At 45.6% G+C, this 13,547-nt stretch overlaps 1 protein-coding gene across 1 annotated transcript in view; it reads left to right on the top strand.

Annotated features, from left to right (window-relative positions):
- The window catches only part of exd3 (exonuclease 3'-5' domain containing 3), a gene marked incomplete at its 3' end in the record, with an annotated part of 79,466 nt that overhangs the window by 57,136 nt on the left and 8,783 nt on the right, over nucleotides 1-13,547 (top strand).

Here is a 13,547-nt window from a genome sequence, read left to right as displayed (position 1 = left end):
GGGGAGGAGGAGGAGAGGGGGGGGGGGGGGGGGTCACTGTAGTGCCATACTTAGTGCTTCCGTGGGTTCGTCGTTCTTGCCGACACAGCTGATGAGACGGGCTTGTAATTAAAGCTTCCAACGCTTTTATTGACTATAGTACACACGTATACACAGGGTTATATCGGCGTAGTCTAAGTCAGTGGGGTCCGGGGACCCCCAGGGGTCCTTGAGGGAGTTCCAGGGGGTCCCCAGCTAAATGATAGTTATAGGAACCAAATGGACCCTTATGGGACTGTAACTCTTGAGTGCGTACAGATGGAACCAAATGGACCCTATAACGGGTCCATTTGGTTCCATTTGTACACTCTCAGAGTTAAATTAACATTGATGTTACAATATAAATCCCCTAGATGAATGCATGTCAAACTGGGGGGGGGGGGGGGGGGGGGGGGGATTAACCCATTCTGACCTGAGATCAGATTCTATAAACGTCTTCTACATCCTGACAGTTTCATTATTAACCCATTCTGACCTGAGATCAGATTCTAAAAGTGTCTTCGATTTTTCAAAAATAGCAGACCTACAAGCTCGTATATGAGCTCGATATGAGCTTGTAGATCTGCTATTTTTCAATAGCTAAAGCACGACACGATGCTAACACCAAAATGGGTTCCCGTTCAGAATTGGTTAAAGGACCATTTCACCTCTTTTCAACCTATCTTCATATAACCGGTCCTCACTAATAAATAATCATGATAAAATGGCACGATTCTTTTCTACTCAGTCTGTGTCTCATATAGGAGGGCTGTGGGCAGTTTAGAAACCGTCCTCCAGTGACATCATCATTAGGCAGATTATTGTTTTTTACAAAAAAAGCTTTTCAGCACTAGAAAGACTGCAGTTTCTATTAGCTTTTATTCCCCATCGATGATGTCACTGGAGGACGGTTTCTGAACTGTCCACAGCCCTCCCTATGAGACACGGACAGAGTAGAAAAAGATTGCGCCATTTTTTTCATGATTATTAATGAGGACCTATTATATGAAGATAGGTTGAAAGGTGGTGAAGTGGTCCTTTAAATTAATCGAAAAAATATATATTTTTTTTACCGGTTCTTGGTGTCTCCTTTGCCGTGTTGTGACGTCATTCACTGTTTTCCTCTCCGTCCAGACTCTCTTTAAGTGACTATCTTTAAGACTCCGGGCTACAAAAGCTGTGTTTTTGAGTGGTGCAGCCACTCCCTTACGGAGCTATGTGTGTGGCTGGGTATGAGCACGAAAACAGCAGGGTTGTGTTTTCACCACTTGTGTGCAACCTATAACGCACACACAAACACACATGCACGTATTAACTGTATATATGATGCTTTCGGGTGTGCCAGTACAGTACAGTAGAGGGTACAGTAGAGGAACCGCCACACGGTAACTCTTGTCAGTGGCGCGCTATGAGCTTGTAGATCTGCTATTTTTCAATAGCTAAAGCATAACATGATGCCAACACCAAAATGGGTTAACATCAGTTGTTGTGGTGGTACTTGGAGAGCCAGAGGTTTTCTGAGGTGGTACTTCAGTATAAATAGGCTGAGAACCAATGGTCTAAATGGGAACATTGGCGCTTCCTAGCGCGAGGATGGCTTCATTTTAGCTCGCTGTAGCATTGACGCTATTCATTTAGCATCTAAGATGGCCGCCCGACGTGAATGTATTTGAGTCCAGCGTGTGTTCACACTATACTATACAAACGGCTCGGCAGTCTGCGGTTTGCTCTGTGTCCACCAGGTGGCAGTAGAATGGGTTAAAAGTGGATTTCCACGAGAAGGAACGGTGACGCCGTCGCCAACCTGCCATTAACTAATTCCGCAGTCAGTCAAACGGTTAATATCTGTTATCGAGCATAGCGGCCCATGAGGTCATGTTTAGACAATTGCGACAAGAGGCGATCAAGGAATAAATCCGATCGCCCACGCTGGCACAAACATGTCGGTCTAAAAGTGTATCGATACCATGCCGACCAGCGTTGCAACAAAATGACACTTTTAAAGTGACTTGTATACGCATATGAACCAGTTCACAGTTTGACAAAGTGAAAAGGTCATGTTGCCTTCTTCGTCTGTTAGAAAAGCACTGTGTGGTTATTTGAAGGCCCTATAGTAGTAAAAGACACTTGTCCTGTTCAGAGTTTGTCGTCTCCCGTCTTTCCACAAAAGGACGGAAAACGCTCGACGGCGTGCTCGATAAGAACTCATCGATAAGGTGCCTCGTTATCGTAAATGAAAACCAACGAGCTCCATACACTCGCAAGTCATTCAATTGAATGAAATAGCACGTTGCATTCATGTCTCGTGCGACGAGGACATGACAGCATGACGGCCCCCTTCCCTGTGATTTTAGATAAGATTAGTGTGTGAAACATCTTCTTGTCTGAGCTTAATTATCCCACCTGGTCAAAAAATAACCAAAGTTGTACGACACGTCCTCGTGTTGACTCTCCAGTGTCTTCGTCTGTTATTAGAAGTGACTGCATGAGTATATACCTGTCTATCACACACACGGAGGCCTCCTTGGATGCAGGGAACCCTTTCTTTCTTTCTTTCTTTCTTTCTTTCTTTCTTTCTTTCTTTCTTTCCTTCTTTTCTTTCCCTTCCCTCCATTTTCCTGCTGTCTATTTTGGTCAACGTTCCGGCCCGTTCCCACAGTGCTGCAGTTCCCATGGTTATCGTGCTCAGAGATAGGAGAAGGGGGTTAGGGGTGGGGGAGGGGGGGGTGGTGGGGGAGGGGGGGGGCTTGACAGAGAGCGGGAGAGACAGCGTTACTCTGTTCTGAGAGATAGGGACTCTGTGGCTTGGTGTTGGGGGGGGGGGGGGGTAAAGGGGTTGTGTGTGTGTGTGTGTGTGTGTGTGTGTGTGTGTGTGTGTGTGTGTGTGTGTGTGTGTGTGTGTGTGTGTGTGTGTGTGTGGTGTGTGTGTGTGTGTGTGTGTGTGTGTGTGTTTTGTGTGTGTGTGTGTGTGTGTGTGTGTGTGTGTGTGTGTGTGTGTGTGGTGTGCGCATGTGTGCGTGCATGTGCGCCCCCGAATAGCTCCCATGAATATCAGTGGAGGCCTTATATGAGACTTCTGCGGGGGGGGGGGGGGGGTGGGTTTGTGAGGAGGAGGAGGAGGAGGAGGAGGTGGAGGAGGGTGTGGGAGTGGGGGGGGGGGGGGGGGGTCCTGAGATAGAAGGCTGAGGTGGGGGGGCAGAGAAGAGGTGGTGGGGGGGGTGGGGGGGGGGAGAAGCTATTGCCCCCGGGGAGCTGGTTTTTGAAGGGGGGGGAGCGGAGGGGCTAGGGGTGGTGGTGGTGGTGGTAGGGGGGGGGTGGTGGGGGTTGCTCCGAAAAAGAGAGGCACGGATTCAGTTCCCACACTTCTAATTACTGTGTCACTGGAGACTGAAAGGGGACTGCCCCTGGGCCCTCTGGGAATTCTGTGTCCGACCGGGGGATGAGTCGGTCGGTCGGGTCGCTGGAGAAAGAAGGGAGAGGAGAGGAGAGGAGAGGGGAGGGGAGGGGAGAGGAGAGAGGAGAGGGGAGAGGGGAGAGGGGAGGGGGAGGGGGGGGAGAGGGGAGAGGGGGAGAGGGAGAGGGAGAGGAGAAGAGGAGAGAGGAGAGAGGGAGAGAGGAGAGAGGATGAGAGGAGAGAGGAGAGAGAGAGAGGAGAGGGGAGGGGAGAGAGGCATGCAGCGAATGGGGACGAAGGGAGGAGAAAGGAAGAGCACAGGAGGAGAGGATTTAAAGGGGTCTATAATATGACACACGGGAACTCTCATCATGATCGTTCTTCCTTACAATCGGGGGTTTTTTTTTTCACCTCACTGAACCCCCCCCCACACACACACACACACCACACACACAACCCTGCAGTCCTACGACCGCTGCAACCCTATACCGCGTCGTCGTACCTCCCTCCACCAACCCCATCTCCCTAAAAAGAAAATCCCACCCTATACCTCCTCTATATACCATCCTCCACCTCTTCTTCTTCCTCCTCTTCTTCTTCTCTTTCCCCTTGAGCCTTTTGTTCAACATGTTGTACTTGCTTCCCTCTTTTTTTTAACCCCCCCCCCCCCCCCCCACACACACCACCACCCTTCAGAACTCTTTTCTTTCCATCCCCCCCCCCCCCCCCCCCCCCCCCCCCCCCCCCCACCCCCCCCCCCCCCCCCCCCCCCCCCCCCTCTCTCTGTTTGTTTCTGTGTTTTCTTTCACTCTCCTTTCCTTTCCTCTCCGTCGTCGGTATGTTCCACCTCTTGTGTCTCCCCAACGAAACAGGCACTCCCTGAAACCCTTTGAAGTGTATCAAGCTTCACACACACACACACAGTCTCTCACACAGAGGCACGCACGCACGCACAGGGACCAGACCCCACACACACACACACACACACACACACACACACACACACACACACACACACACACACACACACACACACACACACACACACGTCGGACGTCTTATCCAGTGTCATTATTGCCACTTAACCCTGGGCCCTTGGCCTCTCCTCGTCCTTCATCTCAACCTCCCATTGCTTGTGTGTGTGTGTGTGTGTGTGGTGTGTGTGTGTGTGTGTGTGTGTGTGTGTGTGTGTGTGTGTGTGTGTGTGTGTGTGTGTGTGTGTGTGTGTGTGTGTGTGTGTGTGTGTGTGTGTGTGTGTGTGTGTGTGTGTGTGTGTGTGTGTGTGTGTGTGTGTGGTTAAAACTGAAGGGACAGAATATGTGGAAGGATTACAGTGTACCAGGCATATATATAATATGGTAAATAAAATAAAAACTGCACATACATTTTCAATGAATGAATTACAGGATGGTGCAGGTGTGTGTTTTACAATGTCGCCTAACAACAGAATGTTACAGCATTATGTATTGTATTAAAAAAACTATTTGAACATAACGGCGTACTATCAAAATTAAATATAACCTAAAGCAGTAGATGAATGAGCCTATAGGCTCAAATCTTTTGAGATTTAGGCTGTGTGACTGGCATGTGACTGCATGCTTAATCAGACCAGTGTGTGTCCAGTGGAACCTCGTATGAATCTGATCTCAGGTCAGAATGGGTAATGGTTTCGTACTGATTTTGGATATGAATGATTTCAGTCTTTAATCCTTACGCCTTTCTAAATCACATCAGCTTATCCTCTTCTGAGTCCGATGGACAACCCCCACTCTGCTGACACACTGGACATGGGAATGACACAGACCACCTTCACTCTGCTGACACAGCACTGGACATGGGAATGACACAGACCACCTTCACTCTGCTGACACACTGGACATGGAATGACACAGGCCACCTTCACTCTGCTGACACACTGGACATGGGAATGACACAGACCACCTTCCACTCTGCTAAGACACTGGACATGGGAATGACACAGACCACCTTCACTCTGCTAACACACTGGACATGGGAATGACACAGACCACCTTCACTCTGCTAACACACTGGACATGGGAATGACACAGACCACCTTCACTCTGCTAACACACTGGACATGGGAATGACACAGGCCACCTTCACTCTGCTAACACACTGGACATGGGAATGACACAGACCACCTTCACTCTGCTAACACACTGGACATGAGAATGACACAGACCACTTCACTCTGCTAAGACACTGGACATGGGAATGACACAGACCACCTTCACTCTGCTAACACACTGGACATGGGAATGACACAGACCACCTTCACTCTGCTGACACAGCACTGGACATGGGAATGACACAGACCACCTTCACTCTGCTGACACACTGGACATGGGATGACACAGACCACCTTCACTCTGCTAACACACTGGACATGGGAATGACACAGACCACCTTCACTCTGCTAACACACTGGACATGGGAATGACACAGACCACCTTCACTCTGCTAACACACTGGACATGGGAATGACACAGACCACCTTCACTCTGCTGACACACTGGACATGGAATGACACAGACCACCTTCACTCTGCTGACACACTGGACATGGGAATGACACAGACCACCTTCACTCTGCTAACACACTGGACATGGGAATGACACAGACCACCTTCACTCTGCTAACACACTGGACATGGGAATGACACAGACCACCTTCACTCTGCTGACACAGCACTGGACATGGGAATGACACAGACCACCTTCACGCTGCTCACACACTGGACATGGGAATGACACAGACCACCTTCACTCTGCTGACACAGCACTGGACATGGGAATGACACAGACCACCTTCACTCTGCTAACACAGCACTGGACATGGGAATGACACGACCACTTCACTCTGCTGACACACTGGACATGGGAATGACACAGACCACCTTCACTCTGCTAACACAGCACTGGACATGGAATGACACAGACCACCTTCACTCTGCTAACACAGCACTGGACATGGGAATGACACAGACCACCTTCACTCTGCTAACACACTGACATGGGAATGACACAGACCACCTTCGCCTGGTAAGGATAAAGAAGGTCGTATAGACAAAACTTCACAGGGAACATTAATCACCATGCCGTGCATTAGCTCTTAATCCGCCAGCATTTATTGAAAGATTAGGATCTAATTCACGGCAGCATTTTTTTTTCCATTTGAGCTCTTATTTTGAAAAGCCACATTTCCGGTCCACTAGCAGTAGACATAACCTAGGAAGCTCAGCGGAGCTGGGCAGTGGGCAGGCCTTATTGACAATATGAATCCAGACCGGAGCTCTGGGGAGCTCCACATCGCCGGCTCTGTGCCGTCAAAGAAACGTTGTTTTGACCAAAAATACCACCTGGGACAAGGAACAGGAGATACAGGCGATTGAAAGAAACGGATAGAATGGATTATCATGGCGACGACGATCTAAGATGGACGATCCAGTGCTGTGCTAACAACACAGCTAGCTAACTGGCTAAGCATTATGGCTCGAACGATCGAATGCACTATAAAAGCGCAATTGCCATTAATCAACGGCAATGGCGTTATAGGAGTTAGTGTCGCAGTTTGCGTTTGTGCTATTGATCAGTCCAGAATTGACCTTGACATCATATCGATGATATTTCTACTGGTGTTAGAACCAAAATATGTGGGCTGAGAAAAATAAATGTTTAGCCATAATTATATAGACGAGAAAACTATGTTTAGCCATTCTATCTCACAAGCAGGTGCGCGACAAGTGTCGAGGTATCGCAACAAAAAAAACGCAACGGTATCTAATATTGCTATATGATATATCGTCTATATATCCATATATCGTTGATATTGGGAGTGACATTGGCTTGTTATGCAGTTATTTTGAATAATGTTTAGTTATCAATGTCGCAAGTGCAACACTTGGTACACCATGGTAACAGATTGGCGTGTGCCTTTCGATTGGTTCTCGCCTCTCTGAGTTCCTCTGTATAGCCATTACCGGTTTTATCAGATCTACAAGATATGAGCTTGTAGATCTGCTATTTTTCAATAGCTAAAAGAATAACATGATGCTAACACCAAAATGGGTTCCCGTTCAGAATGGGTTAAAATATAGAATATGACATTTCAACCGCAATATTTGGCATAGATAGTAGAAATACCGAGATTTTGTCCATATCGCAGCCCTAATATATATATGGTTAAATGTCACTGCAAGCTCTGCAAAGGACCGAGTCAAACGGGCGGTTCGAAAATGTGTCTGGCGATAAATCATGACAAAATAGTTTTATTTCACCACCCGGGATGAAATGGAGGGAGTTATATTTAGCAGTAAAAAAAACGAAAAAAACGGGCAATTGCCATTGTTGGTGTGTGCGATTGTGATAACCACACATAACCATCGGCTGATTGAGTGTGTGTGTGGTGTGAGTGTGTGTGTGTGTGTGTCTGATAACGGCCAGTGGACTGTTTGGATGTGAACGTGGGTCCTTTGTTCACAGAGACCTCTGGGAGGTCATCTCTGGGTCTCAATAAAAACCACTAGCAGACAGATATCAGAGCTCCTACAGCCTCTTCTGGGACCTCTCATCCATCACTGCCGGTCTCAGGGCTCGGATCGCAGAGCACATCCAGTACTGGGGGTGTGATTGATTGATTGATTCTTTATTGCAGACTCAGGGGAATCCATATCACAGTACAGAACAGCAACACAATAGATAAGAAGATAATAATATAGAAAGAAATATACAATAAAAGAGTTCCACCATATTCAGTTTCGAACATACAGACAAGTTCGCCAATGGTTCCACAGTCTGGAGGAGAACCTGACAGAACTACGTATCGGGTTACTAGTGATGACATAATGATGTCATTTACTGACTCAGATACCCTACACATGAATTTATACATAAGATTGCGTAGCACAGCAGAGCAGGTGGGAACCCCAACACTGACAAACATTTGACTTGCACTGGAGCTTCTTGGAGCTCTCAGAAGCAGCCTCATACAGTCATTGTATGCCACTGTCAGTCGTCTGAAACTGGCCTGCTTGTAGCGGCACCACAGGTGGGCGGTGTACAGGGGTGTGTGTGTGTGTGGGGGGGTGAATATACTGTATTTTCTTTGGTATTTTATTGTGTATTCTGTAGAGTTGCCTGATACAATTTCTTTCAGACCGAGTACAAGTACTTAATTTTTAGTACCCGCCGATACCGAGTACCGAAACAAGTACTTTATTTGACCCCCTTTTCCTCATGTAGATGCAGATGGATCTCTGATCTATACACTTAGTCAGTTGTCTCACTCATGCTTGTAGATCGGCTGTTTGTTTTTTTTTGGCGATTTCTGCTCGGACTTGCTCCCGTCGCATTTGTTCAGCCCCATAGTGTCAATTTGAATGTTTTGGTACTACTGGGTCAGAGTATCGGGCCCGGTTCCGAGTACTTGAGGGTGTATCGCCCCCGAGTAACCCATACCAGTTACGGTATCGGAAAACAACTCAAATTTGAAACGTCCTATCTGGAAATTAACCCATTTAGGCCCGTCATCGACATTTTCAAAAAAATGTCTTTTTTAAAATATCCTTTTTTCTGAAAAACTCATGTTTCTATATCAGTGGTTTGAGGCACATTTTCACGATTTTTCAAAAAAAATAGCAGACCTACAACGAGTGCCGCCCTATGAGCTTGTGGATCTGCCATTTTTCAACATAATGCTTCAAACACCAAAAGGGGTTCCCGCCCCCAAAATGGGTTAAAGCTATTCACATGTTACTATAAATTGAGACAAAAGTTAAAACGTGGTATTTTTTTTTGACAGCCTGTGCAATATATATTAATAATAAAGCAAGCTACGATGATCAGAAAACCTATAGCTTCTATCTATTGCCTTCCCTCTCTGGTTCCCTCTCAGAACAGAAGTATACGTGTAGCTAGCAGCGACGATCTGCACCGTCAATATTTACAGTCCTGGATGAATCACTCTGCATTACAATAACATTCCCTGCGTGCCTCGCTGCCCTGGGAGAAGAAGAAGAAGAAGAGAAAAAATAAATAAACTAGAAGTGAACGGGATGAGGGTGAAATATGCACCGGCAACAATGACTGTCGAGCAAAATCATCTCACTAGTCCCGTGTGTGTGTGCGTGCGTGCGTTTGTAATCGGTATGATTGATGCAATGTTGTTGGTTTGAATTGTGTGAATGTGGTGATATAGCTTGAAGGACTGTCATTTGTGGCACGTCCCATTTCCTGCGTGGATTTCAGCAGTAATGTAAAAAGCATTTTCGATATCTGTGGGTGGTCAAATTTCTCCACTTCGGTGGAGGTGTGAATTTCAGTCGGCGATGTCACTTAAACCCCATTCTGACCGGGCACCCATTTTGGTGTTTCAAGCATTATGTTATACTTTAGCTATTGAAAAATAGCAGATCTACAAGCTCATAGCGCGGCACCGAGTGTTTGTAAGTTTTTCCGTACAGCGAAATTATCCTATAGCCTATACCTAGAGGATGACTATGTCTACGCATTTGATGTATTGTTCTTGCTTACTGTAAAAATGTTCGCTCTGAAAGAATATATATTCAAAGATTTGCGCCACATTTTCACGATATTTAAAAAATACCAGACCTACAAGCTCGTAGCGTGCCACTCGTAGCGCGCTATGAGCTTGTAAATCTGCTATTTTTCAATAGCTAAAGTATACATAATGCTTAAAACACCAAAAGGGGTTCCCGCCCAAAATTGGGCTCCTTTTAATAGCGCAATCAAGTGCCAGGCTTTGCGGCCAGATGACGCGTCTAAACTATCTAAATACAGGACAAACCCCTGTGTTTAAGACGTGTGCGTCACATATCGTCTAAATTGGGTCCTAAGTGTTTCCATTAATGGAGCTGCTATTTATCAGAAGCTAAACTTCACATTTTGACTGCTGTTGCATAATAGGAATATGTGCACTGTACTGTACTGGCTTCTATATTAATGAAAAGCAAATCCAATAGTCAACGTCGTGTACAATACTGTATGTATGTGGCAAATATCTGCTCCAAAATGTTCATTTTTCAGGAAATTAAAAATATGCATTATTCAGGAAATAAATAAAACCTTATATACTTTTTAAATAAAGCAATATAGCCTCATCAAAGTTGCTTTATATTTTGTCAATTACTTCCATGAGAGGTGGTGGAGTTAGTTGCTTTAGCAGACAATTTGAGGGTCCAATGGAGTTAAGAGGTTTTGTCCAAAGCATTTTTTTTTTTACTACTCCATTGGTTAGATATTTCAAAAATGGAGTTATGAGGTTATTTCCTCCCGACAGCAACGAAATATTGATGCGTAAGCTTGGAGTTGTCAGTTGTATATAACGCCTGCAGCAGCGTAGGGTAAGGCGGTTAGAATTCCCTGCGGGACCACCCGATGCCAAACATGTCATGATGCTATGTGTGGCTTTGTACAAAAAGCATCCATCTTTTGTTGTGAGATACCATATGTCATCTCGTCACACAGACATGGCCCCATGTATCGTGGACATGTGCAGGGCCTGCCTTAGCCCTGGTCCAGGGCTTACAGTGAGTCTCTCTCTGACGCCCTGCATGTGGAAGTCCCTTCCGCAGCCCTCCGGTGATATTCTCACTCCCGTGCACGGGTTTTCAAATCCCAGCAAATGAACAAAACGATGTAACTACTCACCGACACAAAGCCTGCTATACCTTGGTCAAAGTCTATTCTCGTAGCTGGAAAGCGTCTCAGGTCCCCAGTTTCTCTCTAAAATGCACTATTTTAATCATTAAATAAAATTAATCCAACCAGATCGACGCAGGCAAAACCCGGAAATGCCATAGTAGAAGAAATGACTCTGCCCGGTAAATTTGGGGTACGTTGCGTTATTAAAATGGCACAAAGTGCATTTTAGAGAGAAACTGGGGACCTGAGACGCTTCCCAGCTACGAGAATAGACTTTGACCAAGGTCTAGCAGGCTTTGTTTCGGTGAGTGGTTACGTCGTTTTGTTTATTTGCTGCGATTTGAAAACCCGCGCACGGGAGTGAGAATATCACCAGAGGCCTGCGGAAGGCACTTCCACAGGGCGGCGGAGAGAGACTCGCTGTAAGCCCTGGACCGGGGCTATAGGCCTGCCTGGTGGGGAAACGAAATGTGACCGCGTCAGAACTGGGATGATTTTTAAGAATTTAGTTATAGTCACGAGGTCCGGCTCTCAAAGATCAAGGAATTAAACGAAGTCCAAATGCATAATTGAGTTTATAATAATTTTATTTTGATTTTAATTTAACCCATTTTGGGCGAGCGGGAACCCCTTTTGGTGTTATAGCACTATGTTATGCTTTAGCTATTGCAAAATAGCAGATCTACAAGCTCATAGGTCTGACTATCAAAGAACGACTGACACAGAGACATAGCTTTTTTCAGAAAACTGTCATTTTTTTAATCTGATCTCAGGTCAGAATGTGTTAATAGCCTTCACAACTGACTTCAAACTTGGCTTGCGTATATATATGACCATATATGGTCATACATTTCTAACGGACACTGCTCAACTATATACTTGCCTGTGGGGGAAAAAAGGAAGTGATGCGACTTCCATTTGGTGTGTGTCATGCAGGTGTAATGACGGGGTGAGTCAGTGAAGGGTGTGTAATAATATTTATTATGCTTACTTGTGTGTCTGTGCGCGCGTGCGCGTACGTACATGTGTGCCTGCTTGCGTATACATGGAGGTGTGCATGAAATGAATGAACACTTGTGCACAAGAGTGTGTGTGTGCCTGCGTGCATGCGTGAATGAACACTTGTGCACAAGAGTGTGTGTGTGCGTGCGTGCGTACATGTGTGCATGCGTGAATGAACACTTGTGCACAAGAGTATGTGTTGGCTGAGGTGTGTGCGCGTGCGCTCGCACGGGTGTTATTAATTTTTTTATTTCTATTATTTATGTTGATTTGGTTCTTGGCTCTCAAGAAAACTCACTAGCACCTATACCGTACTAACATCTGTTTCTGTCTTTCGTGGGAAAGGTTATACAATCTGCATTATTTCCTGGCATACGAGGCTCTGCTGTATATATATGCACGCATTGCACGCGGAATGTATTGTCTTTTGCCCCCCGTTTGGCAGTGACGGAATCGCAACACATGGCAGACGCATGTTTTTCACCCCTTTTTCTCTGGCACAATGCTATATAAGAGAGCTTCTGATTCGAGGGGAGAGGAAATAAGAGACCACGGTACAATTATTTTCTCACACACACACACACACACACACACACACAAAGCCAATTTGAACACTTTTTTTGTGATCTCTATTATAACCCCCGGCAACCATGCTTTTTTTTCCTCCCCATAATCGCAAGCAATCCTGAGACAATTGTATATTGTTTTTGGATAATATTTTGGATAATTGTAATTGCATATTGTTTCTGGACAGCGTTCCCTGAGAGAGGCAGAGAATGCACTTTTGACAAACTCTATGGAAACACGCTCATTTCTATCGACAGAACGATCGTAGACATATTTATATTCCTGTTGCAACTTCTGTTCACATATGATCTGGTGTGTATAAAATACAGTGTGTGTGTGTGTGTGTGTGTGTGTGTGTGTGTGTGTGTGTGAGATGTCAAACAAGACACACCAGGGGGGAAAGGCAACTGAAAGGTATATTTTCCATTGGGGAAAGTCAATCTCTTATTCTCAGCGGGGATTCGCCCTTTTGGTGTTTTAAGCATTATGTCATACTTTAGCTATTGAAAATAGCAGATCTAGCAGAATACAAGATCTACAAGCTCGTAGCGCGCCACCGAGTGGCGCGCTACGAGCTTGTAGGTCTGCTATTTTTGAAGAATCGTGAAAATGTGGCACAAATCTTTGAATATATATTCCTTTCAGAGCGAACGTTTTTAACTCAAATCTTTGCTTCTGGGGAGGTCCCCTGGAACAACATTTTTTTCAGGTGAGAACCACTGATATAGAAACAGGATTTTGAACTGTACTGTGTTGTACTACTGTTCTTACCGCTATAAACACCTGCAATTTTAGAGATTAATGGCAATATTAATATTAATGGCATATCATTCTCTGGCAAATTCTACACACCTGCCTGATGGATCTCAATAGTGTTTTTTTGT

Source organism: Protomyctophum parallelum (genome assembly GCF_964188405.1).
Source record: "Protomyctophum parallelum genome assembly, chromosome: 21".
Lineage (NCBI taxonomy): Eukaryota > Metazoa > Chordata > Actinopteri > Myctophiformes > Myctophidae > Protomyctophum > Protomyctophum parallelum.
This window is presented reverse-complemented; position numbering and strand designations above follow the sequence as displayed.